The sequence below is a fragment of the Galeopterus variegatus genome, unplaced genomic scaffold, assembly GCF_000696425.1.
Source record: "Galeopterus variegatus unplaced genomic scaffold, G_variegatus-3.0.2 Scaffold499, whole genome shotgun sequence".
Taxonomy (NCBI): Eukaryota; Metazoa; Chordata; class Mammalia; order Dermoptera; family Cynocephalidae; genus Galeopterus; species Galeopterus variegatus.
This window is the reverse complement of record NW_007726610.1, coordinates 328,221-335,374: the sequence shown is the minus strand read 5'-3', so window position 1 is coordinate 335,374 and position 7,154 is coordinate 328,221. Positions and strand designations below refer to the sequence as shown.

Genomic DNA, 7,154 nt, shown 5'->3' with positions numbered 1-7,154 from the left:
GGAGGGAGGTGGGCAGGGCTGGGACACATGCGGGGGCAGGGTGGGCGGGGCGAGGGGACGGGGCGGGGTGGGGACAGGTCAGGGTGATCTTACCACCCGGAGGAGCTTCATCCTCAGCAGCTTCAGCTCTTTCTGCAACTGCGCCAGCTGGGTCTGGGTCTGCCGCAGGTGGAAGACCGCCTCCTCGCGCTCCATCTTCTGCTTCTCCTGGAGCTCCTTCAGCTCTGAGGACAGTCTCCGTGTGGCCGACTTGTGCAGTTTGGAGAACTCGTGCAGCCACTGCACCCTGAGTCCCTGTAACTGCTCCTGCCTGAGGGCGAATCGCACGGCCAGGGCCAGGCTGCTCCAGGCGCAGGCCTCCTTGGCCTCACTCGGCAGCTCACTGTCTTCCACGATGGCCCTGAGCTTGTCTTCCACCTGCCCCCAGGACAGGGACACATTCTCATGGTAGAATTCAGGACCTTTTGTGTGCCTGGCCATTTTGTCATTGATGAATGCCACCACTTCGCCATGTTGGAACCCACCAGAGGGGTCTTCAGGTTTCAAGGCCATGAGGGCTGAGGGCTTTAGTGGCTTCGCTGGCCCTGTGGGGATGGATCAACCACTTGTCCCCGCCCCTCCCCCTAAGCCCTTCCATCTCCTAGCCCTCCCCCTCCCTCCTCCGACCCTCGTGATGATCCCTCGATGGGCTTGTCCCTCCGTAGGACACCTCCCACCAGTCCTCACCTCTCCAGCCAGTGGTACAGGAGGTCCAGACCGAAGACGCCCACCTACCAGGCCCAAGGAGCAAGTGGGACAGGACTCTCTCATTGCTTCGGCTTCTGCAAAATGGCGCCTTGGGGAGCCAACCCTCGGGGCTTGTACTGTGGGACTGTTCCAACTACCGGAGACTGCGGGGGTGGGAGGGAGTGCGTGAGAAATGCCCCTCCCCCTCCTACGGATGTAAAAGGATACGCCACAAGGTTGAAAGTCCTGGGAGGTGGGTAGAAACAGGAGTGGTCAGAAAAGACTTGGAATCTGGAAAATGAAGCACTTGTACTCAAGTCAGAAAAGCCCCCCCCCCCCATAGTTGTTTGTCCCATGCCGAGGGAGCCGTCTCCTAGAGATGGAAAGTTCTAGAACAGGAAAGAGTCCCAACCCCTCAGTAGCCTCTGATGCATGCCCCCTGGAGGAAAATTCTGTAGTACCTTTTCCAGACTTGATTTCTGAATTATAAGGTTAGCAAACGTCTTCTGTAAAGGGCCAGACAGAAGGTATTTGAGGCTTTGTGGGCAAAGGATCTCTGCCCTTAAATAATACCTGAAGAAATGAGCATGACTGTGTTCCAATAAAACTTTATTTATGAAAACATATAGTTGGCATGATCTGGCCTGCAGTTTGCCAAATCCTGATCTAAATTCACATTTTATGCATGTTCCAAAGACACCCAAAATCAAAATGTTCATAATATAACTCACTGTTTTCCTTGTTAAAAGAAAAACTTTGGACAAATTTAATAGTTAATTTGAGCAAAGAATAATTCATCAATGGGGTAGTACTCAGAACAAGATAAGATTCAGAGAGAAACACAGCAGTATGAGCAGTGAGCTTTCTTATAGGCTGAAAATGGAGACAAAGCAGACAAGTCACATGGTTGACTACAGCTAGGTGTTTGACTTATTTGGGGATGGTTGTGAGGAGGAATTTGCTTTATTTGAACATAGCCTGATCTGTTCACTGTCTGTGATTGGCTGAAACCCAGCTACCTGTGATTGCCTAAAACTCTGCCATTGGTTATACTTCTAAATTAGATTATGGTTTGTTTACATACTAAGTTAGATTGTGGTTTGTTAGATAGGAACTCAAAGTACCTAGACAGCTTCAAACTAATGGCTTCCTGCTTATTTATTTTTATACCCCCAGGAAATGATTCCCCTCATGTATGCCTGTGTTGCTCAAAAAAGAAAATTTGAAATCATCAGCACATGCCTTTCCTTAATAACAAATCAAATCAGTCACCAGGTCTTGTTGCTAATGCCTCAGAAACTTCTCTGACATTCATTCCCACTTAAGGAATGCCCGTGTTGCTTCCTAAATAATATTCCTGTTTTTGATCTCTTTCTCCTAATATTTCCTAACATCATGCTACTCTTAAGCTTAAAACATTTGAGGGCTCCTTGTGACATACTCCTTGTCCTGACATTAGAGTCTCACCCCAGCCTTGTTTTCTAATTTAACTCTCTCAATTTTCTTCTCTACCATCCTTTATGCTCCCAAGGGACAAAGCCATGCAGAGATACACTCCTTTGGGGTTTTAAGTTATTTCCCCCCTGGAAGATCAGGACATTTATTATTTATTATATGGGCATTATGTTCTGTTCTATGAACATTGAAAAACACAATATTTCTTCTTAAAGCGTCTTATGTCAAGATAGAGAGAAAAAAATAAATCAGATATTAAGATATGACTTAGGAAGGTAGTTAAATCTCAAAGGTAGAAAGTTTCACTGTTTTAGCTCTGTTTGTAAGTGCTGTCTTGTGTTTCCTTTCCATATCAACTTGTACCTTTTATTTATCAGCCATTAGTGGAAAGGGTTCATGTTTTAACTTGTTCTAGAGTTTTTCAGAGAAAGCACTCAGGACATAGGATAGAAAATAGAATGGAAAGGAAATGGGGAGAGAGATTAGAGTTATGGAGACCCATTATAGATCTGCCATAGAAATTTGAGAGGTAAACTGAGGCAATGGAAGTACGGATGGAGAGGAGCGTAGAGAACCATTTGGTAAGTAGAATTCATAGGGATGTCAGGGATGACGATGAGAGAATACCTAGGATAATTCCCAGGTTTCTTGTATAGGGGGTATATTAGTCCATTAATGATGCTTATTAACAAAGTGCATGGAACTGGGTGATTTATAAAGAAAATAAAATTTATTGCTTAGAGTTTCTGAGGCTGTGAATTCCAAAGACCATCTGGTGGTGGCAACTATGACCCAGGGGTCTCATGTTGCAAGATGGTGGAAGCAGAAAGAGCAGAGAGGAAGACAGATTCTCCTCTTTTTTTAAAGCCCTCAGAACCACGCCCCTGACCACCATTTTTAATCCATTCACTATGGCATGGGTCCTACAATCCAATCACCTCTTTAAGACTCCACCTTTCGATTACCATAATAGGATTTCCCACCCTCCTAACAGTCACAGTGGGGGCTAAGATTTAATGCATAAAACTTGGGGGGACACAATTCAAGCTTCAATGAGTGTTGGGGGGCATAATTCAATTCACTACATTCTGCCCCTGGCTCCCCAAAACTCATGCCTTTTCACATACAAATACATTCATTTCATCCCCAAAGTCTTAACTTGTTTCAACTCAAAAGTCTAAAGTTTAAAGTCCCATCTGTGAATTCAATGCAAGTTATCTACTTCCAAGATACAGTGGTGGGACAACCATAGGGTACATATTCCCATTCCAAAAGGAAGAAATAGGCCAAAAGAAAGGGGTAACAGGTCCCAAACAAGTCTGAAATCTAGCAGGACAGGCATTAAATCTCATAGCTGGCGAATCATGTACCTTGACTCCATGGTCGACCTCCTCTGCATGCTAGCGTGGGGGTTGGGTCCCCAAGTCCTTGGGCAGCTCCACTCCTACCTATGGCTTTCCTGGTTTCAGGCCACACTTCAGCTCTCCTAGGCTGGGGTTCCACTCTGGTAGCTAAACAGGTCTGGGGTCTCCATGGTGGTCCCACTCTCATGGTTCCATTAGGTATGGTGCTGATGAGGTTTCTCTGCTACAACTCTGACCCCAAGTTTCCATTTGGCATTGCTTTAGTGAAGGTTGTCTGCGGTGACTCCACCCCTGCGACAGATCTCTTCCTGGGCCCCCAGACTTTTCCATACATCCTCTGAAATCGGAATGGAAGCTCCCAAGCCTCCACAGCTCTAGCATTCTGCAAGCCTGCAGACCTAACACTACGTGTATGCCGCCAAGGATTCCAGCTTGTATTTTCTAAAGCTGTGGGTCCGGCCACACCTGGGGCCAATTTATCCACAGCTGGACTATACAAAGCAGCTGGAGTAGCCAAAGCAGCTGGGTTACTGGTGCTGGAAGCAGTTTCCGAAGGTGGTCCTGAGCAGTGACCCTGTGGAAGTTACATCAGTTCTGTTAACCAAGACCATTTTCTCTCCCTAGGTCTTTGGGCCTGAAATGGAAGGATTGGCCCCAGAGCCTTCTGCAATGCCTTCAGGGCCTTTTTCTCCTTCTCTTGATAATCCCTCTTCTTTGTACTAATCTTCTTAGTTAATGGTCGCTGAGTTGCACCATTGAATGCTCTCTGCTTCTGTACCACATGGTCAGGCTGCAAATTTTCTAAAGTTTTACACGCTACTTCCTTTTTAAATTCTGGCTTTATGTCATGCCTTTGCTGCCATAACTCAGTATAGGCTGTTGCAAGTCGCCATGCAGCTTCCTTAATGCTTTGCTACTTAGAAATTTCTTTGGCCAAATGCTGTGGTTCACAACTCCTAAGTTTCAACTTCCACAAACTCCTAGGGCATGGACACAATGCAGCCAAGTTCCTTGCCAGTTCATAGCAAGGGTGATCTTTGCCCTAGTTTTCAATAAATTCTGTTTTATTTCTACCTGAGACCTCCTTAGAAGTGTCTTTATAGTCCACATTTCTATCAGCATTCTATTCGCCACCACGTAATCAGTCTCTAAGACATTCCAAACTTTCCCTTGTCTTTTTGTCTTCTTCTGAGTACTCTAAACTCCTCCAACCTTTCCTCAACACCTAGTTCCAAAGCCATTTCCACATTTTCCAGTATCTGTTATAAGCAACACCCCACTTCTTTGGTACCAATTTTCTGTATTAGTCTGTTTATTTTGCTTATAACAAAGTACATGGAACTGGGTGATTTATAAAGGAAATGAAATTTACTGCTTACAGTTTCTGAGACTGGGAAGTCCAAAGTCCATCTGGTGGTGGTGACAGTGACTCAGGGGTCTCATGTTGCAAGATGGTGGAAGCATGGAGAGAGAGAAAGGCAGACTCTCCTCTTATTTTAAAGCCCTCAGAACCATGCCTCAGACCACCATTTTTAATCCATTTACTACTGCATGGTCCTACAATCCAATCACCTCTTTAAGGCCCCACCTTTCAATTGCCATAATAGGATTTCCCACCCTCTTAACAGTCACAGTGGGGGCCAAGTTTCTAATACATAAAACTTGGGGAACACAATTCAAGCTTCAATGAGTTTTGGGGGCATAATTCACTACAGGGGGCTAAGTAGTTAGTGATGCTATAGACTTAGATGAAGAATAAAGAAGTTGTGTGGGGTGAGTTCACCTTTAAACATATTGTATTAAGATACTTGTTGGACTTCATCTTTATGGCCAGAAATGTAATGAACCAGGATGGTCCACATTAGGTTAACAAATAACCAAGCTGTGGTATATCCATGCAATAGAATAAAATTCAGTCATAAAGAGAAGGGAGTTATTTCACAGCCATATGTGTTTCCCTTCTTTCTGAATCTATATTAAAATTTAACCCCATAAAAAACAAACATACAAACAAAAAAAAACCCCTAACAACAAAAAAAACAAGAAAAAGATAGCTGGTGGAAGTACCCAATAGGCGGTTTGATACATGGGTCTAGAACTTCGGAGAGTCATCAGGGATGGAGATGTAGTATTGGGAGGTGGAAGCTAAATTCATAGCAGTGGTTGAAATAACAGAGAATATGAGGGGTCTCCAAAAGTTCATGAAAAGAATTGTGTTACCTTTTAATTGTAGTTTTCCACAAACTTTTTGAAGTACCCTCGTATAGAACAGGAAGAGTGGAGAGGGTCAAAGACAGAACCCTGGCCTGCCTTCATGGATCTCTTCCTTTCTACTACTGTCTGCTGTCATTAGCGGTTTTATAGCGTCCCTCTTAATCTTTTGTGTTCTGTTCTTCCAACCTTAAATCGTCTTTTACTCTATCTCTTTTATTCCTTCAATAACACTTAAAACATAGACTTCAGCTTGTGATAAGTTATAATGCTGCCCTTTTTCTACTTCTTTTTATAAACACTTTTAGAAAATTAAAAATAAATTCTTTCAGCCAAAGGATTGGGGAATGGAGAAACTGAAGACAGGGAAATCTGTTAGGAAGCTATTTTGGTAGTGCAGGCAAAACATGATTAGGGCTTGAACTGTGGCAGGGCCTAGATAAGAAGTCAGATGAGGAAAGATTTTTTAAACAGATTTTGCATAACTTGTTAACCAATTGTATATGGGGAATAAGTATGGGAAGGTAGAGTGGAGGATGATTTTGAGGTATCTTATGTGAGAAAGTAAGTAGTGTTGGCTAGTGATACCTCTAACTATATTATAGATGAAAAAACAGACCATAGGGGAGAGATAATTTCAGTTTTGGGTTCATAAGTGCCTTTATGACAGTTAATTTGAATTATAGTTAGATGGTTATAGCTGTCTGGACTTTAGAAGAGAAGACAGAACTGGAGATATATATTATAGATTTGGATGTTTTCAGTGCTTAGTTTCTGGCTGGGACCCAGTGCTTGAATGAAATTGCTGGAGGTGAAGGTTAAAGGGAGAGGGGGGAAAAAAAAAAAAAAAACAGAACATAATAAAAAAGGAAATAGAGGAAGAATCCTGAGGCCTTGGGAAGTCTGGCCAACATTTTGGGGATAGACCCAAGTAAGAAGAATGGTTGGAGAAGACAATCAGAGGAAGGAGATATTTTAGAAGTAAGGAGCAACTAAGAAGGTAGAAGGAGTGGTTATATTGTTTAATGTCGAGTATAGTAATTATCCTGATTTGAACATCACATATTACACACAGGTAATAATATTCACCTCTGTATTCCACAGTTATGTACAATCAACTATGTTCAAAAAAAAAAAAAAAAGTGGTTACCAGTTTCAAATAATGCACGGAGTTTAGATAGTATGAGGGTGAACAAGAGGTCATTGGATTTAGCTAATAAGATATCCTTAGGGCCGGCCCGGTGGCGCATTGCTACAGTGTGCCGCTTGGGAGCGCGGTGGCGCTCCCGCCGAGGGTTCGGATCCCACATACAGACCGGCTGCTCCCTGGTTGGGCGTGGCATGTGTTCACCGGCGAAGGGTCTGTTTCCGTTTTTTGCCCCTTGCTTTTATTGGTTT

The 7,154-nt window shown here is 43.7% G+C and overlaps 1 protein-coding gene and 1 pseudogene across 1 annotated transcript in view; one reads left to right on the top strand and one right to left on the bottom strand.

Moving 5' to 3' along the window:
- The window catches only part of LOC103587881, a 972-nt pseudogene extending 420 nt beyond the window's left edge, over positions 1-552 (bottom strand).
- LOC103587882 (X-linked interleukin-1 receptor accessory protein-like 2) overlaps positions 1-7,154 on the top strand; it is a 268,322-nt gene that overhangs the window by 19,042 nt on the left and 242,126 nt on the right. The gene's annotated exons all lie outside the window — the stretch shown is intronic.